The following is a 27,443-nucleotide window of genomic DNA, read 5'->3' as shown; positions in this document are numbered from 1 at the left end:
TATTATTTTAATTCTTTGCCTTGATTTGTCCCCCGTGTATGGTACGCGCAGTTGGAGGAATCTGAGCATCGATGGCGCCCTATCATTCTTCATTATAATTACCGAACATTCTTAAAGGGAGCACTGGAAGCTTGAAAACATTATGAACATATGCAACGGTCTCCACGACCAAGTAAATAAGTAGGTTTGCTTCTTACAGGGAGTTGGGGTCATAGGCTTTACCGCTGCATTTGTTTCTGAGCTAGTCGGATGTTTTCACATTATAGGTACACACATACATGCATTATTTATCTATGTTACAATATACCAAGTTAAAACAAGCCACATACTTCCTCGACACTTACCTACAGATAGAACATACGAAAACATAATACATCACACACAACTTCCACACCCTGGTATCAGACATCTAGAAAATATAGAACACATAGGAACAGTTGACGAAGACACTAAAACAAAATACCATATCACAGGATTGGAGATCTACTACACAGAAGGCAGTCTAATCGATGACAAAGTAGGGGCAGCTTTTGTAGCCTACTAAAATGGAACATTAATAACCCCCCGAAAATTTAAGCTCGAAAGCTACTGCACTGTTTACTAAGCAGAAATATTTGCTATCAAAGAATCTCTCGAGTATTCGAACATATTCTCAGATAGCCAATTCGGTCTGGTACCTCTCCAAAATCCATCATCTACACACCCACTTGTAAGAGACATTTTAACACTATCAATATAGCTTCGAATGATAGAAACAAACCCTAGATTCTTCTGGATAAGAAGTCACACAGGGATAGCCGGAAACGAGGAAGCTGATAAATACGCTAAAAAGCCACAACAGATAATAGACCTTTAACCTACACACATTTCCCTCTAAGTTACGCAAAACAAAAACTAAACGAAAACACAACATCCGCGACAGGATCAATAACGCAGAAATTTATTCCAAACATAAACTCTGCCATCACTCTTGGCAGGAACTTAAAAATATCACACAGATTCTAACAGGCTACGGAGCGGTGCGAGCTCGCTCATTAAAAAGATTCAAATTGAGAGATGATGACTGTTGTCCATGTGACGACAACACATCTCAGACTGTGTGACATGTCATCAACGACTGCCCTATACTAAAAAAAGAGCGATGGACTCTCAGGACTCGGCGTAGACAGCATAATCATGAAATTGACTTCCAAAAGCCTCACGAAGTACTAAGCAATAGAACACTACACAAAATATTTAATCCTGGCCAAAAAGAAAATTAAAGATATAAATGGAGGAACCTAATTAACCCCACGGCAATGCAACTAACCCACCCAACCACCTTATACGAAGAAGCAAGGGCGGTTATTAATATTAAAAAAAAGAAAATGTCCACTATTCATAACGGATCTTAACTGCCTACCTCCACACTTCGCCACTGATATAATCATAGCCGATACGATTGGCTAGGAATAGTACGGAGATTTATTGAAATTTTAAGCGTCAACCTTCGATAAAAATCGGCGATAGATAGAGAAGAGAAATGATACAATATATAAAATTGAATGTACCCCATGTCCTGGTGTGTAATCTGAATGCGAACATCCGGGTTGAGGATCTTCATCAGAAAATGGTGGCATTTTATCTTCAGAGAATTCGCGCTTTATGTCAGTCTCAGCTTTGATACCAGTGACACCCGTCGCAGCAAACTGAAATAAACAACGTTTCATATAACATGTTGTCAATATTTACATTTAACAAATTAAAGTTTTATTATCTAGGTGGAAGTAGGCTGTTCAAATCCAACATAAATAGTGCACATTAAACATTATGAGGCATATTTATATACAGGGCTCGAAATGGACCGGAGCGCCGTTCCGGGTCATAAAATCGGCAGCATTGTCGCGGCGTCTCGCAGAAAAAGTAATTTTACCGTTTGAGCTAGAATGGCCATTTAACAAAAAATCAAACACAAAATTAGATAACTGTGTTAATATTTTCAGAAAATTAACGAGCGCTCCGCTCGAGTGCTGCTTATATTTTGTTTTCATTAAATTACTTTTCAAAATTCCATGAAACCCTCCCTAAACTAAACCATAATATCGCAGTTAATAATAAGCGCTTTCCAAATTGGGTTACTATTGCCCATCGGCTTTTGTATTTTAAATCAAAGTAGGCATTAAAAAAGATTTCTTCCGTTTGTTATATATTTTGTCAGAAGTGTTTTCAAAATCAATGTTTTGAATAATATGTTCAATATATAAAATTAAATACATAATAATTACTTACAAGATAAAAAGAAATTTTTATATACCACGGTTTTAAATTTTCTGTAGAATCATATAAACTTGACAATTCAATGTATTAATAAATACTTTTTTTTGTACTTGATAGATAATATAAGTACTGAATAAATATAGAATACTGAAATGTCATTTTGACATTTCCTATTGATTTTCATAGTAACGCATGTATATATTAATAATTTAGTTGCTAGGACCCTCTTCGCATACAATAAAAGTGTATTACTTTTAACGATTTTTTTCCGAAATAACTTTCCATACAAAACAGAATTAACTGAAAATTAATTCAATTCTGCTTAAAGATGGCTGTATTAAAATAATGCATTGTAATCGTGTTCTGATACATTATAAAAGTTTCAAATGTCTAGCTAATCGGAAAGTTAGTGAAAAATGGATTGCAAGATTTGTATTGATGCGATGTTGTCATTTTATGCTACTTTTTGACATGTCGTCAAAATCGGTTAACCTCAAAATGAGACTCAGCGGTGTATTTGTTTTTTTTCAGCAGGTTTGCCACTGTCGCTCTACTGCTTAGGCGAAGATATGAAACAAATCTCAACTGTCGCGTGAAAATTCAGAAGCGAACTTAATTCATGCAAGGAATCTTGCATCTTGCACGATAGTACATGTTTACATGAGCATTTTCTATTTATGGCCGCGATAATAGGTACTGTCAGCAGTAAATCAATGTACCTACGTGTAAACGCTGTATAAAGCTAATTGTTATTAATAGTAAAAAAACTAACCTCGAAATTGCAAATAGGATCGTCTCTATTCTCTTGCTTTACATAAGTGCTGGCGTCAGGATTATATGGATGCTTAATCATTGCTGCATCAATCCAAGGTTTATCCTCTGCATTATACTGGTCTCCATCACAATATTCTCGCTTTACATCCATGTTTGCGAGAGTACATCGACATACACTTTCGTACCAACGTTTTCCAAGCAATAGATACTTTCGCGCAGTGTTGCCATCTTTTTCTCACCGAAATTTATTTAGCCCATCCAAGAAATTATAGTATTTCGGCAATTATTATTATAGTGCGCGTTTCCATCTTTGTTGAAAATGTACAAATGAGTTTATTTTTGTTTCTCGCACAAAAAAGAGCTTTTGCGAAATTCCGAGGGCATTTATGGTTCACTTCCGACAAAAATTGCTCAATGGCGAATTCAATAAAATCCATTTTAAAATAAAGTCAAGGGCTTTTTTTTCTTTCGGGATAGTATTCTCTCGGCTTGCACACATTTTCTATAAAACTTTCTAAATTACCTACCAACGAAAATATTCTGACAGACCTTGTATGTTATGTAAGTAAATCTGAAATCTTTTGAAATTGTACGATTCTATATGCGTGTCTACTAGGTGTCAAAAATCATATTTGATTCAATACTGCGGCAAATCTAGGATAATCATTAGGTACCTATATATAGAAACAGGTCGATAGGTAGGTACCTACCCAAACTTTAGATGAAAATAATATCCCATTAAAAAATTCATTCCAGTGGTTAGAAACAAACTTAACATAGGTAAAAGGTTTAACAAGACTTTAATTTTTGACGGGTTCGCGTCGTCTAGTTAACTTCCGTTGTGCAAGCAAGCTGAGCAATGACACGTGTACATTTTTTAATAATAGGTTGGTACATGGTTAGGTACCTATTTAATTTATCTAAATATTTTTGTCATTCGCTCGCGAGTTTTGAAAGTTGTCAGGTGTAGTATTTTTTAATGTAGGTACCAGATGTATCTGAAACTGTGGTCTAGCAATACCTATTGACCATTGAAGTAGAGATTGCATTTCAATAATTGATTTAGTGGTATATATTATTTTGTTAGTTATGTATACAACACCTTTTATCAGATAGGTACCTAGTGTCATCTCCGAAAGAATGAGGGAGGGTCTGACGTAGGATCTGGTACCCCTCCCGGACCTTTGATAGTGTGGCACATCCATGTTGCAGATCACAAACCTTCCAAGTCAAAAAATACGATTTTACAGGAGAAGGTTAAAACTGATTTCTTTGATAATGTAAGTCTTTTATTTAAAAAAAATATATAAAGTCTAATGTTTTTGTATTTTTAATAGATTTTATAACTTTATTTGTAACTAACATAAACCGTATTACATTTACCATGCCATAGAAGTATTGTGCACTCAGATTTGTTAAAATATTTGACATAGGAGGTTTTTCTTTAGATTACATTTTATGAGAAAAGTAAATAAGTTTTATTTAAAAAATAATGAAACAGTTTGCGTGACATACGAGTTAAATATTTAATGGCTGCATAGTTAATTAATTAATACAAATAATGAATATTTAACTAATGTACATGTTTATAAATAACCAATGGAATCAAACCCCAACATAGTTATGTATGAAGATTTTTTTAAATTGTAACATAATATACATTATATAATTATTTAAATTATAAATGTCGTAAATAGTCTCTTGGAATCACACATTTTAGTTTCTGCAGGTGTTTCAACTTGTTGGCCGATATTTCTTCTTGATCCGTGCAATCTTGGATAAACAATTGGAACTGTTATGATCTTCGGTCGTCTCGGTATCTCTTTAAGATCATGACTAAAATTAATTCTGTACTAGATATTTCCATTTGGAAGGTAAGCCAAGTGACACACATCGTTAACAATTGGATCCCCTATTTTGTTTCTGGATCTTACTAACGTGTACCGAAGTCACTAGTACAAAACATCATGAGTTGCATAGTCCGCTCGATAAGTAAATGACATATTTATGGCTTTTCATGTAGCCACTGCATAATCAGATTGCAGATGAATTTCCCTGTTTTTCAATTTTCTTTCGATTGCAGCATGTACAGAATCTTTCTCCATTTACTTGTGCCCAACTCCAAATATTTTTGAGAAAGTGCCTACCTAATCTCGAATTGATATTTTACTGCCAATTCGAGGAGTGCATTAAATTTTCAAGAATATTTTTCTTATTTTGACACACGCACCCATTGCTCAATATTTTAATAGACCGGTTTCTAATTTTGTATGAGGTTTGTGAGGTGATTAATCAAGAGATGTAAATGTCGGAGCTTGTAAGTCTTCTTATAAGTGAACTTCATCAAATGTAAACTATGACAATGCCTTATTTGATGTTTCATTACGTCTATCTTTGTAAACTCGACAAAGGCACATTTTCATACGAAACACCGGTTCAAGAAAAAGTCTTAATGGATCTTTATGGCATTAATGTGACTCCATTTGTGGTAGTGAATCGATAAATTCTTCAGCATATTTTTTCCAAGTATGAACATCTCGCTCATTGTCCTTGCAATGCTGGTTTTGATTTCTAGCACTCTAATCTCATATGGCGAAAGTATTACCTACAGAACATTTATCGGCAAACTTATTTTCTTTCCTCGTTCATCTTTAAATGGTAATGATAGATATACTCCCTTCTACCTACCTCCAGAGTTCTTATATAGCTTCTGATTGGGGTCTATACAATCTATTAGTAAAGAAACGTATGATTTTCTCGTTGGCCATTACATATTCAACCAAAAGTGGCTGAAGTGCCCGGGTTTCTTGATATATCTGTGAGAAAAACCGCTTTCCAGATGAGACACATGCTTGTGAGATGCAACGTGGACCAAGCTTTCGTTTGTTTTTATTTTTACATAATGTTTTTTACTGATATTGTCTTTTAACTCGGCCATGGTATTCCTGTTCTTTCATTCTATTATTTGCAGATATATTTCGTTTCCATGCACTTTGCTTTTGTTTCTTTTTACATCATTGATATACCTTTCTATTATCTCAGTCGCTAGAATATTTCCATTATCTTGAACAGAATCTAAAAGTATAGGTTTATACATACCGACAATTCTTGATTTTTATTTAGTTTCAATCAAAGAGATTGGACTCCTCCGACAGTCTTCAATCTCTTTGGTTTCAATGTTAATTGCATGATCTTTCTACTTCTGGAACTCATAATTTGGGTTAAAGTTATCAAAAACGTAGACCTAAAACCCTTTTACCTCTAATAAAATAGGTACTTTTTGTATACAGTTTTGCTTGTAAAACTTCACTGATAGCTTCATACAATGAACTGATATAGAAACAATGTGCAGCAACCTCACATCGCTGCGTTAAAATGTATTCACAAAACTCCTAACTCACGTCGCGAGGGAGGTTTGTGCAACATAATACGATGAATATGACATAGGAGTTTTAATTAAAATATCAATTAACTGGGCTATATTTCTCTTTGACATAGGAGCTTTACCAATCCGTTAAATTGTTGTCGATTTTTTGATACCATAAAGTCAAAATCGTAAAATTTGACATAGAAGGTTTGTGATCTGCAACATCGACATGGGTTATATTGCGTCTTCTTTTTCTTTCGGGGACATGCTTGTTGAGTGACAACAAGGATTTCAAGAATAACGGCGTATTTTATTAGACAAGAATACATTGATTATAGCAAGTTACAGCGTATATGTACATTTAACAAGAATATTTATAAATAACATACGAATAAAACGATATCTCACCTTTATAATCTTCAGTTACTTCAGCAAAGTCAATAATTAGGTAATGCAGGGAAGAGGGTAGAAAAGTCACAATTAAAATTTCGGACCACGCACACTCTTTAGTACAGCTAGGAACAAAACTTCATGAACAAAAAAGTCGGCCGAATATCAGCCCACCTCCTTGGCTACTGAGGCAGGAGGGGGTTTCTGAAGTTGTTTTCATATGAATATAAGTATTGCCAACGTATAAAAAAATCCCACTCCAGATCACCCAATCACCGTATCACCCAATTCTTATGATTTTAAAATAATAGAGTTTTGTTCATTCACTGGGCGGCTTACCCTACCAATTCGCAATGGCCGAACGGTTCAACTGAGGGTCGGACCGACTTGAGAAGCTCTTCCCTTTCAACCGACATAATATGGGGACACTCCCAGAGGATGTGATCGGCATCCTGTAATTCGCCACATGAGCAAGTCGGAGATTCTATTAGGCCAAACTGACTTGGAAGCAAAACCACTGTGTCCGGTTAAGAATTGAGAAGTCAATCTGGCTATCTCCATGCGCCACTTTATATTAGGAAAAAACAAATGCGTTTGTCTGCCGTTGGAAGAAGTGGTCCATTTCCCCTGCCACGCACGCAGCGCCGTGTTATAAGCCATGTCGCGTACAATAACCGTTCGAGCGCACCGGCTCATGGATCCAAGACGTTATGGCAGCGATATGAAGATACCGCCAACCTCCGCCCCCCAATCGCCGAGCAAGGCAGTCGTGGCACCACGGATTTGAATGTGCAGGTCTAGCAGAAGCACTTTAGCACGGACAGGCAACGCGTCGGTAGAAGTCGTCTTATAAGCCTTAGTGAGGGCAAGTAATGCTGAGCGTTGACCGCTGAGAAGAGTTTTCTATGATACCATGTGCTGGTGGCATATCCAGTGATTCATTCCTTTTCGGTAGTATAGTGGTAAGTATTTCTGCCTGTTAGTATGATACAGTCGTGATATGGATATGGACATAGAGCGGAATGCACAATCTAAGATTTCGTTCCTAAGGATAAGTCGCCGAAAAGGATGACTTAACTATAGACAATCCTGAGTATAGAGTTAAGGAATCCTTAACCATAGACAACTTTTGTTATGAACACGCCCCCTTCTGTATTACCATTTACCACTGACAGCTGCTGTCAAAATAAATTCGCATGTCTATAACACAGTCCATACACTCAAATTCATTTGACAATGTATCTCAATATGGATATTGATAGTGTTAATTCGTTTGGCATGTACTTGCAGAATATTATTTTATTTTTATACGCCAGCCCGGAGAAATACAAAATACCAGATGAAGAATGACACTTGATGCTAGTGTTACCATGTTAAAAAAAAAATCTTGTGGTGCCTGTGGAATCACGTATAATGACTTATAACGGAAACATAAGAGTATTATAATTAAATATTAATAAATGTATTTATAGTTATTGCATTTATAAAATGCAGTTGTCATATTTTTGTCATCGTTTAACGATTATAAAATAATTTACCTAATTTACCTAACGAGAATTTTTAAATATGGTATTATTTTCAATAACAATGATCTTAACTAAGGACAGTGTTTCTGCATAGTGTTTTCTGCTAAGGAAATTTTAGTTATGACAAATGTTTCTGCATTCCGCTCATAAAGTGCATTTAAAATGTTTTTCACCAGTACATTTTCACAGTTTCGAGCATCGATATGAACATACATTACATTTTTATAAGCTTTTTTTTTACCAGAATGTGTCATTTCACGTACTATAAAATAATAAAGATGCGAGCAACTATAGAAGAATACATGAAATTTACGTTGTGAATCATTTTGAAGCTTTTTCAAGCATTTGCGCATCAAAAAACTGCATTACAAATCAGAATACGTGAGAAATGTACTCATCTTCCCAAATAACTACATAAGCATATATTGAAGTTAAAAGGTCTTCACCAGTATACGTCTACATTGTATGTGTTTTAAGAGTACTACTTTGCAAACATCTATATGAGCATACGGTAAATTAATAAGATTATTTACCAGTACATGTCACTTCATGTCTTTTAAGATGACAAAGTTGCGAGCATCTATATGAGCATAACTTGCATTTATGAGGTTTTACACCTGTGTGTGTCATTTCATGGTTTTTAAGATTACTAAGTTGCGAGCATCTATATGAGCATAACTTGCATTTATGAGGTTTTTCACCTGTGTGTGTCATTTCATGGTTTTTAAGATGACTAAGTTGCGAGCATCTATATGAGCATAACTTGCATTTATGAGGTTTTTCACCTGTGTGTGTCATTTCATGGTTTTTAAGATGACTAAGTTGCGAGCATCTATATGAGCATAACTTGCATTTATGAGGTTTTTCACCTGTGTGTGTCATTTCATGGTTTTTAATATGACTAAGTTGCGAGCATCTATATGAGCATAACTTGCATTTATGAGGTTTTTCACCTGTGTGTGTCATTTCATGGTTTTTAAGATTACTAAGTTGCGAGCATCTATATGAGCATAACTTGCATTTATGAGGTTTTTCACCTGTGTGTCTCATTTCATGGTTTTTAAGATAACTAAGTTGCGAGCATCTATGTGGGCATACCTTGCATTTATGAAGTTTTTCACCTGTGTGTCTCATTTCATGGTTTTTAAGATGACTAAGTTGCGAGCATCTATATGGGCATACCTTGCATTTATGAGGTTTTTCACCTGTGTGTGTTATTTCATGGTTTTTAAGACTACTAAGTCGCGAGCACCTATATGTGCATACTTTACATTTATGAGGTTTTTCACCTGTGTGTGTCATTTCATGTTTTTGAAGATTACTTAGTTGCGAGCACCTATATTGGCATACTTTGCATTTGTGAGGTTTGTCACCTATGTGTATCATTTCATGTCTTTTAAGACAACTAAGTCGCGAGCATCTATATGGGCATACTTTGCATTTGTGAGGTTTGTCACCTGTGTGTATCATTTCATGTCTTTTAAGACAACTAAGTCGCGAGCATCTATATGGGCATACCTTGCATTTATGAGGTTTTTTACCTGTGTGTGTCATTTCATGTGCTTTAAGATGATTTAGTTGCGAGAATATATTTTCTTGATATTGATCAGAATTTAGGTTCGTGTGAATTATTTTGTGACTTTTTAGAGCACTTTCGCATCCAAAAACTGCGTTACAAAAGCTGCAAATCAAATTACGTGAGAAGTGTACTACTTTTCTCAGAATAAGTCGAAGTTCCTTCTGAGTTTCTCGTGCTGAGATTTCTCTCTTGATGTTTTGTTCATCTATCGTCACTTCTGAATACTGTATCATTCTATCTTGGATTCCATCAGGCGAGGATTGTTGACACCTGTCTATATCGTGATGCTTTTTGAAAAAGCCTTTAGTAGAAACCTAGAAAAAACAAAAATAATCGTCAATATTATTCTAAATTAGGTTTTTAACTGTTTTATTTGAGTTATTTTTTTCGACGCTTATGCCTTTCAGCATCTTCAGACATTATGAGTGTATTGAGAATGAAAATTACGTTAAGAAATGGTAATAGTACCAACATAGATATTATATATAGAGCATCGGCGCATTGAAGCAACTAAATGAAGGAGCTTACTGAAGGCAGCATTCACTCTGCCCTGAGATAAGCAGATAACCGTGAGGAGTGGAGAGTTTTAGATGCTCAAAAGATTACTGCACTTCAGGCTCGTCACGATCTGCAGTCATGAGGGAACGACCAATAAGAATCTATTATATGGTGCCAGCGCATCGTGCACCGTTATTCGATATTCCCCGCTAACTCCTTTTACATGTAGCCGCAATACTACCCGATATTCATACAGTCCACTTGCTCGTTTTTAAATATTGTGACCGTTCACTTTGGTAACAGTTTAAAGTTGGAGGGATGTATGATATAATGCTTACTTTGAATTAAACATAATCAAGAAATGAGCTTGCTGAAGGCAGCTTCACTCTGCCTCTGCCCTGTGATAATCGGATGACCGTGAGGGGTGGAGAGTTTTAGATGCTCAAAATATGATTGCATTTCAGGGTGGTCAGCTATAAGGGAACGTCCAAGAAAGGAAACTGGAATCTACGGAACCACTGTAATTTAGATATGGTTATATGTACATTTATTTAAGTATTCTGATCTCTTTCGTTTATATTATATAAAAAATCCACCTACATGTAACATCGTAAAGCAAATGCACAAAACAGAGAACGACACAATTGTGGTGCAACTCTTGGTAATATGTGTAAATGTATTACAGTTTTAAATGCCAAATTTTAGATTAATGTGAATGAGATAGTTTCACTTTACTCTGTTTATTTCTAATATTTCTTGATAAAATAATTGAAGACATGAGAATGAAAGCTATACAAAGACCAAATAATGAATTTTACAGGAGTGCCTATAAACTGATATTCAATTTAGTTTCAACACTTTTAATAAAAAAACCAATAAAGACATTATTTGAAAATTATAAAAGAATGTGATTGGGTCATCGATATATTTAATATGAATACTGATCACTTGTGGCCCAACACTATGGAATAACGCTTTAGACAGTCTATTAACAATACTCTTATCCCCAATACACACATACAAGCCTTTGCTGGCGATGTATTAATATTGATAGCAGCAAAGGATATCGACAAACTGGAATTAAAAATCAATAGCGTGCTTCAAAAAGTAAACTCTTGGGGTGAAAACGCAAAACTAACATTTTCAGATATAAAGACAAATGTAATATTTATCAACAAAAGAAAAATACAGACACCAGAAATCCAGTGGAAAGGAAAACCAAAAGAGTTGGTTGATTCCTTTAAGGGGGGACATGCTCGTCGAAGGTCAAAATTGAGTTTTTATTGTATATTCAAACCATGATCCTGGATACTCCTTAAACGTTGTAGATGATCTATTTATATACTTTTGAAGCGTTATTATCCTTTATAGTTATTTTAAACATTTGATGACTGCATGAAGTATTTTTGTTACATAAAATAGTATTCTTTTAAACCTCTCGCTCTAATGTTTTAGAATATAGTCATATTTCGGTACATAACTGTGCAGTGGTGTTAAGATTTTTTACATTTATTAATTTTTAAACGCATTTATAAAACCATTAGCATAATTTATTACGAGATAATTTTTGTAAAATATTCACGATAAAAAATTATATTGATAATCTCTGTGATCCCAAATTTGACAAGAATTAGGCATTTTATTATTCAAAAAATCGGCAAGATTAACACATTTCAAGATGATTCTATAGATATTTATTATAAGCTATGTCTTTGACCATTCAAGTGTGATAAACATCTTATGAATAATGATTGCTTTATAATAATTATTGACCTAAGAATAAGGTAGTGTTTTTTTGAAATACGCCATTTCTTTTGTCATTCCCCAGTGGTTAAGCTACAACATACGGCCGTAGCCATAAATTGACAAACTATAATTGAAATAAAGAGTAAAATGATATTGACGCGCGTGTTTGAACATGTACCGTTTAAAAAAAAATAAAAAAAAAATCGGTTAGGTACATGTTCAAACACGCGCGTTAACATAATTTTACTCCCTACTTTAATTATAGTTTGTCATTTTATGGCTACGGCCGTATGTTGTAGCTTAACCACTTGGGAATGACAAAAGAAATGGCGTATTTCAAAAAAACACTACCTTATTCTTAGGTCAATAATTATTATAAAGCAATCATTATTCATAAGATTTTTATCACACTTGAATGGTCAAAGACATAGCTTATAATAAATATCTTTAGAATCATCTTCAAATGTGTTAATCTTGCCGATTTTTTGAATAATAAAATGCCTAATTCTTGTCAAATTTGGGATCACAGAGATTATCAAAATAATTTTTTATCGTGAATATTTTACAAAAATTATCTCGTAATAAATTATACTAATGGTTTTATAAATGCGTTTAAAAATTAATAAATGTAAAAAATCTTAACACCACTGCACAGTTCTGTACCGAAATATGACTATATTCTAAAACATTAGAGCGAGAGGTTTAAAAGAATACTATTTTATGTAACAAAAATACTTCATGCAGTCATCAAATGTTTAAAATAACTATAAAGGATAATAACGCTTCAAAGGTATATAAATAGATCATCTACAACGTTTAAGGAGTATCCAGGATCATGGTTTGAATATACAATAAAAACTCAATTTTGACCTTCGACGAGCATGTCCCCCTTAAAATTCATGGCATAATACTAGACAGGCACAACAATTGGGCGAAACACATTGACTACATATGTAAGAAAGCAGCTCAAATTGGAAAATTCTTTTTAAAAACAGCAAGAGCCACTTGGGGGGCATCTCCTGAAGTTTTGAAAATTATATATCATGGAGATGTGGAGCTAACCTATCCAATCCAAAAAAGACTGAATTCCGCGCAAAGGCCTTTCGCAATATCAATTTGCAAGGGATATCGCACCATATCACTAACGTCAGCACAAGTCCTGGCAGGCAAAGTGCTGATAGATATAAAAATACAAGAACTTATAGGAATATTGTAACGATATTTATTCTCGTACCCTAGAATAAAATACGTTATGAACATTATGGCAACATTTTGCCTCAGAAATTTATCGTCGTTAACATGCCAGACTGCAAGGCATGCATCTTTAAGTTGGCTTTTCTGTGCCGTGACGTTAGAATGCGTCCGTGGATCGGGACAGTCAACATCCGGAGGGGAACGAGTGAAGTCCAGTTTTGAACGAGGCATGCGTGCCGGTCTCGGGAACCGGCCGCACAAGATGGAAGTCGATTCTCAACCGGTATTTATCGATCACCTTGTTTACGATTAGATTCTTGTTTTTAATCTTTAATAACTCCCCACAGAAACTCTAGTTCTCGTTGTATTAGGTATGGCATTTGTTTGAATCTCAATTGGAACCCTTTATTAATATACTTTGGCTGTTGTGCCACGTGATAATATTGCTTCTTCTTGTTTTTTAATAAATCTTAAGTGTCCAGTCTCGGAACCTATTAAACCAATCTTATTATTTTAATTCTTTGCCTTGATTTGTCCCCCGTGTATGGTACGCGCAGTTGGAGGAATCTGAGCATCGATGGCGCCCTATCATTCTTCATTATAATTACCAAACATTCTTAAAGGGAGCACTGGAAGCTTGAAAACATTAGGAACATATGCAACGGTCTCCACGACCAAGTAAATATGTAGGTTTGCTTCTTACAGGGAGTTGGGGTCATAGGCTTTACCGCTGCATTTGTTTCTGAGCTAGTCGGATGTTTTAACATTATAGGTACACACATACATGCATTATTTATCTATGTTACAATATACCAAGTTAAAACAAGCCACATACTTCCCCGACACTTACCTACAGATAGAACATACGAAAACGAAATACATTACACACAACTTCCACACCCTGGTATCAGACATCTAGAAAATATAGAACACATAGGAACAGTTGACGAAGACACTAAAACAAAATACCATATCACAGGATTGGAGATCTACTACACAGATGGCAGTCTAATCGATGACAAAGTAGGGGCAGCTTTTGTAGCCTACTAAAATGGAACATTAATAACCCCCCGAAAATTTAAGCTCGAAAGCTACTGCACTGTTTACTAAGCAGAAATATTTGCTATCAAAGAATCTCTCGAGTGGGCACTGAAAAAATTAAAGTTCTACAGATACGACTATATTAACATATTCTCAGATAGCCAATCCAGTCTGGTAGCTCTCCAAAACCCATCATCCACACACCCACTTGTAAGAGACATTTTAACACTATCAATATAGCTTCGAATGATAGGGACAAACCCTAGATTCTTCTGGATAAGAAGTCACACAGGGATAGCCGGAAACGAGGAAGCTGATAAATACGCTAAACAAGCCACAACAGATAATAGACCTTTAACCTACACACACTTCCCTCTAAGTTACGCAAAACAAAAACTAAACGAAGACACAATAGAGCTATGGAACCACAGATACACAACATCCGCGACAGGATCAATAACGCAGAAATTTATTCCAAACATAAACTCTGCCATCACTCTTGGCAGGAACTTAAAAATATCACACAGATTCTAACAGGCCACGGAGCGGTGCAAGCTCATCTAAAAAGATTCAAATTGAGAGATGATGACTGTTGTCCATGTAACGACAACACATCTCGGACTGTGTGGCATGTCATCAACGACTGCCCTATACTAAAAAGGGAGCGATGGACTCTCAGGACTCGGTGTAGACAGCATAATCATGAAATTGACTTCCAAAAGCCTCACGAAGTACTAAGCAATAGAACACTACACAAAATATTTATTCCTGGCCAAAAATAAAATTAAAGATATAAATGGAGGAACCTAATTAGCCCTACAGCAATGCAACTAACCCACCCAACCACCTTATACGAAAAAGCAAGGGCGTGGTTATTAATATTTAAAAAAGAAAATGTCCACTATTCATAACGGATTTTAACTGCCTACCTCCACACTTCGCCACTGATATAATCATAGCCGATACGATTGGGTAGGAATAGTACGGAGATTTATTGAAATTTTAAGCGTTAACCTTTGATAAAAATCGGCGAATAGAGAAGAGAAATGATACAATATATAAAATTGAATGTACCCTATGTCCTTGTGTGTAATCTGAATGCGCACATCCGGATTGAGGATCTTCGTCAGAAAATGGTGGCATTTTATCTTCAGTGAATTCGCGCTTTATGTCAGTCTCAGCTTTGATACCAGTGACACCCGTCGCAGCGAACTGAAATAAACAACGTTTCATATAACATGTTGTCAATATTTACATTTAACAAATTAAAGTTTTATTATCTAGATGGAAGTAGGCTGTTCAAATCAAACATAAATAGTGCACACTAGACATTATGAGGCATATTTATATACAGGGATCGAAATGGACCGGAGCGCCGTTCCGGGTCATAAAATCGGCAGCATTGTAGCGGCGTCTCGCGGAAAAAATAATTTTACCGTTTGAGCTAGAATGGCCATTTAACAAAAAATCAAACACAAAATTAGATAACTGTGTTAATATTTTCAGAAAATTAACGAGCGCTCCGCTCGAGTGCTGCTTATATTTTGTTTTCATTAAATTACTTTTCAAAATTCCATGAAACCCTCCCTAAACTAAACCATAATATTGCAGTTAATAATAAGCGCTTTCCAAATTGGGTTACTATTGCCAATCGGCTTTTGTATTTTAAATCAAAGTAGGCATTAAAAAAGATTTCTTCCGTTTGTTATATATTTTGTCAGAAGTGTTTTCAAAATCAATGTTTTGAATAATATGTTCAATATATAAAATTAAATACATAATAATTACAAGATAAAAAGAAATTTTTATATACCACGGTTTTAAATTTTCTGTAGAATCATATAAACTTGACAATTCAATGTATTAATAAATACTTTTTTTTTGTACTTGATAGATAATATCGTCCGTATACTGGCAAATGACTTTAAGTCGAAAATTGACCGTTTTGACCTAATAATGCAGTTTGGTAGATTATATCACGCTCTATCGTCTGAAAAAACAAGCTTTGGCAGATTCCTATCCATTTATACGTAATATTGAAATGTCACTATGAATTAAGTCAATATTGATCATATTATTTCTGGAAAAATACTGTATATGACTAAACGTCATTTGACACACACTAAAATGAATATCAATACTGGAAAAACACTTCAAACTAACTTAGGATTAATTGTCTGTACATATTATATATTTCGTAGTGTATTCTATTTCTGGACAAAAACTTCAAACATACTTGCAGCTATTTGCCAGTACAAACTTCACGCCTATATGTACTTAGCGTGCTGTTGGCACTATTGCAATCAATGCTCATACTATTTTGACAGCTCCGTTTACGCGCCCACATTTTTTTCTACGTTATTAATCATTTTCTTATTTCTTTCATCTATTTTTATTCTATCAAATCAAAATGTATCAATCAAGGTCTGATAAAATCATGAGTTTGTGCGAGCAGCAAAATAAAATACCAACAAATAAAGCAGGTATGTGTATCAATAATTTCTAACCTCAAAATAAATCATTAATACAAGTATTCTGTTTCCTACTTGTCCTTTATTGTGTATATTTTGACTAATTATTCATTAGATATTGTGTTTACAAATATTTACACGTAGTATAATTATTTGGATACAGTTCGGGTCTATGGAGAAAACCTTATTTAACGGATATTCTTTAAATTTTCAGAAACTGAACCGATACATGAGGTTGACTTGGAGAAGATTCCTATAATATTATGCGACGCAGGATTTGAATACCATGATTTGGATAGCCAACAGCAAATTCCACAGGAAAAAGAAATAGGTAAGTCACTAACTATTTGTGATTAATAGACTAGGTTAGATAATGACCCATAGAATTATAATACATTGAAATTATTTCACTATCGTAAAATTGAATTATACTAAATATATGCAAACTCAATTAATTAATTAACTCTCTTTGTGAGTTAAACTTACATAAATCAATAAAATTGTATATGGATATTATTTATTTAAAAATAATTAGTGACATTAAAAGTGCTTACCATGCGCTACATATTATTATAATAAGACATACACAGAAAATGTCTTGCAATACGGGCTGAAGTATTTTTTTAGTTATAGTTATATATTTATATATTTATATAAGTAGTTAGTATATGACGTAATGTTAAATGGTTGATTTTAATTATTTACAGAAATTACACAAGACGTTGCATTGGACAATAATATAATCATAGAATACAGAGAAGAAAGTGACATGGACGAAGATCAAATAAAGCTGGCAGATGAGATTGGAAATATTGTTGCCGATGAAGATTTTTTACTGTCTCCACCTATGATTTTGCCTGTTTCACCATCCACAGGAGTTGAAAATAATTGTCCTAATCCTATGGATAACGAACTGCAAGAAGTTGCACCCCAAGATCTATCTGCACGACATACCCGTTGGAAGACATGTCATCCTGCAGGATGGAAGCGAAACATTCAAAAAGAAAAAAGGGACAACTGTCTACCTTACGAAAACAGAAAAGGCAACATGAAAGTAGCAAAACTCCCGAAGATTATTGATTGCTCTTTATGCAGATTTAAATGTTGTGATCATTTTACACCGGAAGATCGTCAACATATTTGTGGGATTTACTGGGGCTTGAGAAATCATGAAAGGAAAAGAGATTTTATTTTAAGAAATGTGGAGTCCAGCAGTCCAAAATACCGTAAACAGAACACTGTAACAGGTAAACAACGTAAAGATGCAAAAGCATATTACTTATATAAGACCGGCCAAATTAGGCAAAGAGTTTGCCAAAACTTTTTTATAAAGACGATATGCATCTCTAACACAGTTATAAAAAATGCTTTCAAAACAGAAGGTGACCAAGGCGTATTTATAGGGATGGATATGAGAGGACGCAAAAGCCCATCAAATAAAACTAAACAGGAGGACATTCAATTTGTAAAGGGTCATATTGAAAGATACCCAAAAATGGAAAGCCACTATACCAGAGCATCTTCAACGAGGGAATATCTGGATAGTGGTTTGTCCATTTCCAAAATGTACGATCAGTACATAGTGTACTGCGAAGAAAACAATAAAGTCCCGGTGAGTTCAATAACTTATAGGCGAACTTTTAGCCTTAATTATAATTTAAGTTTTTTTAAACCTAAAAAGGATCAGTGCGTCAATTGCATTCGGTATTCTCAAGCCTCTAGTGAGGAAAAAATCATACTGGAATCAGAGTATCGAATGCACATTGAACGGAAAATGGCAGCTGAACTATCAAAGTCATCGGACAAAAACATTTCAATCAACAACGCAAAATACATTACAGTAACTTTTGACCTGCAGAAAGTCCTACAAATACCATCGTCAAGAGCTTCACTGGCATATTATATGCGGAAGCTTAATATGTTTAATTTAACCATATATGAAGGTGCTCCTCCAAATAGAGGATTTTGCTATGCATGGAGTGAAGTAGACGGAAAGAGGGGAGCTTGTGAAATCGGATCATGTTTGGCCATCTATATAAGAAATGAAGTGCCACTAACAGCAACTAACTTGGTGCTGTATTCCGATACATGTGGAGGCCAAAATCGCAATATTCATATAGCAGCTCTCCTGTTACACCTGGTGCAAACCACACATTTAAGTGTGATCGAACATAAATTTTTAGAGAGTGGGCATACATACATGGAAGTCGATAGCATGCACAGTGCTATCGAGTATAAGAAAAAATTTATGGACGTGTTCAGTGTGCAGGATTGGCTGAACATTTTCAAAATGAGCCGTGTGGCACGGAAGTCTAAGAATGTTAATAAAAATCCCTATCATGTAAAACAATTGACATTCAACGACATGCTCGACTTGAAGACATTATCGAAAAAAATTATCAAAAATAAAAATGTTGACGAAGACAAAGATAAAGTCCACTGGCTCAAAGTGAAATGTTTTAAATATGAAAAAACTTCGCCAGGAACAATCTTTTACCGCTACGATTATTCAAGTGAATACAAAAAAATTGATATATTTGGTAATCGTAGAGGTCGAAGAAGTGTTCTACCACTAGAAGACATACCAAACGCTTACGCTTCCCAGTTACACATTTCCAATGAGAAAAAAAAAGATTTATTGACAATGTGTAGCAAAAACATTATTCCTCCAGAGCTTCATCCCTGGTATCAAAGTTTGCCCAGCTCTTCGTTAATTGATACTGTACCAGAGCCCTCAGAATTCGATTCTGACGTAGAAAATTAGTTAAAGATGTACCTATGTATAGATTTCTCCCTTTGATCATTCATATTAGAGTATTTAAAATGTTTGTGTAATTATTGATTATAAATAATTATGTTAATGCAATAGTGTTATTAATAAGTCTGTTCTGTTATTGATAAAATTATAACATAGCAATATCAACTGATAAAATGAATACATTAGTTAATAAAACGTTGAACTGCACATTTAGAATTGATCATAATAAATCATAAGTATGTATTTTCGTTAATTAAGTTAGGATGTATTTTCATTAATTAAGTTTATGTTAAGGTAAAACTCATTTTAAATTGGTTACTTTGTATTTTTTTTATTTATAAATTTTTCCTGTCGACAAATTGATATCCAAATATTTGAAATGTTTGTGTAATTAATTATTGATTATAAATTATGTTAATGCATAAGTGTTATTATTAAGTCTGTTATTGATAAAATTAAAACATAGCAATATCAACTGATAAAATGAATACATTAGTTAATAAAACGTTGAACTGCACATTTAGAATTGATCATAATAAATCATAAGAATGTATTTTCATTAATTAAGTTTATATTAATGTATAACTCATTTTAAATTGGTTACTTTGTATTTTGTTATTTTTAATTATTTTATTTATAGATTTTTCCTGTTGACAAATTGATATTCAAATATTTGAAATGTTTTTTCAATTATTGATTATAAATTTATTATGTAACTGTACACGTGTTCTTAAGTCTGTCATTGATCAAATTAATTGATAAATTGAATCAATTTATTAATAAAATGTTTACCTGCACATTAAAAATTGATGATCTATTTTTTTAATAAATCATAATAATATAAGTATGTATTTTCATTCAAAATTGATAATATTAAACCATTTTATGTTTTAGTTCTCTGTATATGTCTTTTTGATAAATAAATAATTGATATTATGCAAAAAATAAGTCTATTTTCATTAGAACCTATCCTCCAAACCATTTTTAATAGTAAAACATTACTTGTGGTAGAAAAAAATCTCAATACAATCCCATTTTGTGTTCTGGCAAAAAACTCTAAGTGGTACCATTTTGCAAACAATTAACAAAAAATACCTATTATTACCATAAATAAGACTTAATATGAATATAATCATGATATTAAATCATTAATGAACTACAGGAAGTGTTTTTTTTTACTAATTGGAATTAAAGTGTATTTAACAGATAGCTTCAAACTTTAAAAATCGATTTTCTCAAAACAGTGTTTTTTGACTTAAAGCTTTTTGCCAGTATACCCACGATATAAGTACTGAATAAATATAGAATACTGAAATGTCATTTTGACATTTCCTATTGATTTTCATAGTAACGCATGTATATATTAATAATTTAGTTTCTAGGACCCTCTTCGCATACAATAAAAGTGTATTACTTTTAACGATTTTTTTCCGAAATAACTTTCCATACAAAACAGAATTAACTGAAAATTAATTCAATTCTGCATAAAGATGGCTAAAAGTATTAAAATAATGCATTGTAATCGTGTTCTGATACATTATAAAAGTTTCAAATGTCTAGCTAATCGGAAAGTTAGTGAAAAATGGATTGCAAGATTTGTATTGATGCGATGTTGTTATTTTATGCTACTTTTTGGCATGTCGTCAAAATCGGTTAACCTCAAAATGAGACTCAGCGGTGTATTTGTTTTTTTTTTCAGCAGGTTTGCCACTGTCGCTCTACTGCGTAGACGAAGATGTCAAACAAATCTCAACTGTCGCGTGAAAATTCAGAAGCGAACTTAATTCATGCAAGGAATCTTGTTTCTTGCACGATAGTACATGTATACATGAGCATTTTCTATTTATGGCCGCGATAATAGGTACTGTCAGCAGTAAATCAATGTACCTACGTGTAAACGGGGTATAAAGCTAATTGTTATTAATAGTAAAAAAACTAACCTCGAAATTGCAAATAGGATCGTCTCTATTCTCTTGCTTTACATAAGTGCTGGCGTCAGGATTATTTGGATGCTTAATCATCGGTGCATCAATCCAAGGTTTATCCTCTGCATTATACTGGTCTCCATCACAATATTCTCGCTTTACATCCATGTTTGCGAGAGTACATACGACATACACTTTCGTACCAACGTTTTCCAAGCAATAGATACTTTCGCGCAGTGTTGCCATCTTTTTCTCACCGAAATTTATTTAGCCCATCCAAGAAATTATAGTATTTCGGCAATTATTATTATAGTGCGCGTTTCCATCTTTGTTGAAAATGTACAAATGAGTTTATTTTTGTTTCTCGCACAAAAAAGAGCTTTTGCGAAATTCCGAGGGCATTTATGGTTCACTTCCGACAAAAATTGCTCAATGGCGAATTCAATAAAATCCATTTTAAAATAAAGTCAAGGGCTTTTTTTTCTTTCGGGATAGTATTCTCTCGGCTTGCACACATTTTCTATAAAACTTTCTAAATTACCTACTAACGAAAATATTCTGACAGACCTTGTATGTTATGTAAGTAAATCTGAAATCTTTTGAAATTGTACGATTCTATATGCGTGTCTACTAGGTGTCAAAAATCATATTTGATTCAATACTGCGGCAAATCTAGGATAATCATTAGGTACCTATATATAGAAACAGGTCGATAGGTAGGTACCTACCCAAACTTTAGATGAAAATAATATCCCATTAAAAAATTCATTCCAGTGGTTAGAAACAAACTTAACATAGGTAAAAGGTTTAACAAGACTTTAATTTTTGACGGGTTCGCGTCGTCTAGTTAACTTCCGTTGTGCAAGCAAGCTGAGCAATGACACGTGTACATTTTTTAATAATAGGTTGGTACATGGTTAGGTACCTATTTAATTTATCTAAATATTTTTGTCATTCGCTCGCGAGTTTTGAAAGTTGTCAGGTGTAGTATTTTTTAATGTAGGTACCAGATGTATCTGAAACTGTGGTCTAGCAATACCTATTGACCATTGAAGTAGAGATTGCATTTCAATAATTGATTTAGTGGTATATATTATTTTGTTAGTTATGTATACAACACCTTTTATCAGATAGGTACCTAGTGTCATCTCCGAAAGAATGAGGGAGGGTCTGACGTAGGATCTGGTACCCCTCCCGGACCTTTGATAGTGTGGCACATCCATGTTGCAGATCACAAACCTTCCAAGTCAAAAAATACGATTTTACAGGAGAAGGTTAAAACTGATTTCTTTGATAATGTAAGTCTTTTATTTAAAAAAAATATATAAAGTCTAATGTTTTTGTATTTTTAATAGATTTTATAACTTTATTTGTAACTAACATAAACCGTATTACATTTACCATGCCATAGAAGTATTGTGCACTCAGATTTGTTAAAATATTTGACATAGGAGGTTTTTCTTTAGATTACATTTTATGAGAAAAGTAAATAAGTTTTATTTAAAAAATAATGAAACAGTTTGCGTGACATACGAGTTAAATATTTAATGGCTGCATAGTTAATTAATTAATACAAATAATGAATATTTAACTAATGTACATGTTTATAAATAACCAATGGAATCAAACCCCAACATAGTTATGTATGAAGATTTTTTTAAATTGTAACATAATATACATTATATAATTATTTAAATTATAAATGTCGTAAATAGTCTCTTGGAATCACACATTTTAGTTTCTGCAGGTGTTTCAACTTGTTGGCCGATATTTCTTCTTGATCCGTGCAATCTTGGATAAACAATTGGAACTGTTATGATCTTCGGTCGTCTCGGTATCTCTTTAAGATCATGACTAAAATTAATTCTGTACTAGATATTTCCATTTGGAAGGTAAGCCAAGTGACACACATCGTTAACAATTGGATCCCCTATTTTGTTTCTGGATCTTACTAACGTGTACCGAAGTCACTAGTACAAAACATCATGAGTTGCATAGTCCGCTCGATAAGTAAATGACATATTTATGGCTTTTCATGTAGCCACTGCATAATCAGATTGCAGATGAATTTCCCTGTTTTTCAATTTTCTTTCGATTGCAGCATGTACAGAATCTTTCTCCATTTACTTGTGCCCAACTCCAAATATTTTTGAGAAAGTGCCTACCTAATCTCGAATTGATATTTTACTGCCAATTCGAGGAGTGCATTAAATTTTCAAGAATATTTTTCTTATTTTGACACACGCACCCATTGCTCAATATTTTAATAGACCGGTTTCTAATTTTGTATGAGGTTTGTGAGGTGATTAATCAAGAGATGTAAATGTCGGAGCTTGTAAGTCTTCTTATAAGTGAACTTCATCAAATGTAAACTATGACAATGCCTTATTTGATGTTTCATTACGTCTATCTTTGTAAACTCGACAAAGGCACATTTTCATACGAAACACCGGTTCAAGAAAAAGTCTTAATGGATCTTTATGGCATTAATGTGACTCCATTTGTGGTAGTGAATCGATAAATTCTTCAGCATATTTTTTCCAAGTATGAACATCTCGCTCATTGTCCTTGCAATGCTGGTTTTGATTTCTAGCACTCTAATCTCATATGGCGAAAGTATTACCTACAGAACATTTATCGGCAAACTTATTTTCTTTCCTCGTTCATCTTTAAATGGTAATGATAGATATACTCCCTTCTACCTACCTCCAGAGTTCTTATATAGCTTCTGATTGGGGTCTATACAATCTATTAGTAAAGAAACGTATGATTTTCTCGTTGGCCATTACATATTCAACCAAAAGTGGCTGAAGTGCCCGGGTTTCTTGATATATCTGTGAGAAAAACCGCTTTCCAGATGAGACACATGCTTGTGAGATGCAACGTGGACCAAGCTTTCGTTTGTTTTTATTTTTACATAATGTTTTTTACTGATATTGTCTTTTAACTCGGCCATGGTATTCCTGTTCTTTCATTCTATTATTTGCAGATATATTTCGTTTCCATGCACTTTGCTTTTGTTTCTTTTTACATCATTGATATACCTTTCTATTATCTCAGTCGCTAGAATATTTCCATTATCTTGAACAGAATCTAAAAGTATAGGTTTATACATACCGACAATTCTTGATTTTTATTTAGTTTCAATCAAAGAGATTGGACTCCTCCGACAGTCTTCAATCTCTTTGGTTTCAATGTTAATTGCATGATCTTTCTACTTCTGGAACTCATAATTTGGGTTAAAGTTATCAAAAACGTAGACCTAAAACCCTTTTACCTCTAATAAAATAGGTACTTTTTGTATACAGTTTTGCTTGTAAAACTTCACTGATAGCTTCATACAATGAACTGATATAGAAACAATGTGCAGCAACCTCACATCGCTGCGTTAAAATGTATTCACAAAACTCCTAACTCACGTCGCGAGGGAGGTTTGTGCAACATAATACGATGAATATGACATAGGAGTTTTAATTAAAATATCAATTAACTGGGCTATATTTCTCTTTGACATAGGAGCTTTACCAATCCGTTAAATTGTTGTCGATTTTTTGATACCATAAAGTCAAAATCGTAAAATTTGACATAGAAGGTTTGTGATCTGCAACATCGACATGGGTTATATTGCGTCTTCTTTTTCTTTCGGGGACATGCTTGTTGAGTGACAACAAGGATTTCAAGAATAACGGCGTATTTTATTAGACAAGAATACATTGATTATAGCAAGTTACAGCGTATATGTACATTTAACAAGAATATTTATAAATAACATACGAATAAAACGATATCTCACCTTTATAATCTTCAGTTACTTCAGCAAAGTCAATAATTAGGTAATGCAGGGAAGAGGGTAGAAAAGTCACAATTAAAATTTCGGACCACGCACACTCTTTAGTACAGCTAGGAACAAAACTTCATGAACAAAAAAGTCGGCCGAATATCAGCCCACCTCCTTGGCTACTGAGGCAGGAGGGGGTTTCTGAAGTTGTTTTCATATGAATATAAGTATTGCCAACGTATAAAAAAATCCCACTCCAGATCACCCAATCACCGTATCACCCAATTCTTATGATTTTAAAATAATAGAGTTTTGTTCATTCACTGGGCGGCTTACCCTACCAATTCGCAATGGCCGAACGGTTCAACTGAGGGTCGGACCGACTTGAGAAGCTCTTCCCTTTCAACCGACATAATATGGGGACACTCCCAGAGGATGTGATCGGCATCCTGTAATTCACCACATGAGCAAGTCGGAGATTCTATTAGGCCAAACTGACTTGGAAGCAAAACCACTGTGTCCGGTTAAGAATTGAGAAGTCAATCTGGCTATCTCCATGCGCCACTTTATATTAGGAAAAAACAAATGCGTTTGTCTGCCGTTGGAAGAAGTGGTCCATTTCCCCTGCCACGCACGCAGCGCCGTGTTATAAGCCATGTCGCGTACAATAACCGTTCGAGCGCACCGGCTCATGGATCCAAGACGTTATGGCAGCGATATGAAGATACCGCCAACCTCCGCCCCCCAATCGCCGAGCAAGGCAGTCGTGGCACCACGGATTTGAATGTGCAGGTCTAGCAGAAGCACTTTAGCACGGACAGGCAACGCGTCGGTAGAAGTCGTCTTATAAGCCTTAGTGAGGGCAAGTAATGCTGAGCGTTGACCGCTGAGAAGAGTTTTCTATGATACCATGTGCTGGTGGCATATCCAGTGATTCATTCCTTTTCGGTAGTATAGTGGTAAGTATTTCTGCCTGTTAGTATGATACAGTCGTGATATGGATATGGACATAGAGCGGAATGCACAATCTAAGATTTCGTTCCTAAGGATAAGTCGCCGAAAAGGATGATTTAACTATAGACAATCCTGAGTATAGAGTTAAGTAATCCTTAACCATAGACTACTTTTGTTATGAACACGCCCCCTTCTGTATTACCATTTACCACTGACAGCTGCTGTCAAAATAAATTCGCATGTCTATAATACAGTCCATACACTCAAATTCATTTGACAATGTATCTCAATATGGATATTGATAGTGTTAATTCGTTTGGCATGTACTTGCAGAATATTATTTTATTTTTATACGCCAGCCCGCAGAAATTCAAAATACCAGATGAAGAATGACACTTGATGCTAGTGTTACCATGTTAAAAAAAAATCTTGTGGTGCCTGTGGAATCACGTATAATGACTTATAACGGAAACATAAGAGTATTATAATTAAATATTAATATGTATTTATAGTTATTGCATTTATAAAATGCAGTTGTCATATTTTTGTCATCGTTTAACGATTATAAAATAATTTACCTAATTTACCTAACGAGAATTTTTAAATATGGTATTATTTTCAATAAAAATGATCTTAACTAAGGACAGTGTTTCTGCATAGTGTTTTCTGCTAAGGAAATTTTAGTTATGACAAATGTTTCTGCATTCCGCTCATAAAGTGCATTTAAAATGTTTTTCACCAGTACATTTTCACAGTTTCGAGCATCGATATGAACATACATTACATTTTTATAAGCTTTTTTTTTACCAGAATGTGTCATTTCACGTACTATAAAATAATAAAGATGCGAGCAACTATAGAAGAATACATGAAATTTACGTTGTGAATCATTTTGAAGCTTTTTCAAGCATTTGCGCATCAAAAAACTGCATTACAAATCAGAATACGTGAGAAATGTACTCATCTTCCCAAATAACTACATAAGCATATATTGAAGTTAAAAGGTCTTCACCAGTATACGTCTACATTGTATGTGTTTTAAGAGTACTACTTTGCAAACATCTATATGAGCATACGGTAAATTAATAAGATTATTTACCAGTACATGTCACTTCATGTCTTTTAAGATGACAAAGTTGCGAGCATCTATATGAGCATAACTTGCATTTATGAGGTTTTACACCTG

This window comes from Rhyacophila brunnea, unplaced genomic scaffold, assembly GCF_057557595.1.
Source record: "Rhyacophila brunnea isolate RB1 unplaced genomic scaffold, BYU_Rbru_1.0 scaffold_13, whole genome shotgun sequence".
Classification (NCBI taxonomy): Eukaryota; Metazoa; Arthropoda; class Insecta; order Trichoptera; family Rhyacophilidae; genus Rhyacophila; species Rhyacophila brunnea.
This window is presented reverse-complemented; position numbering follows the sequence as displayed.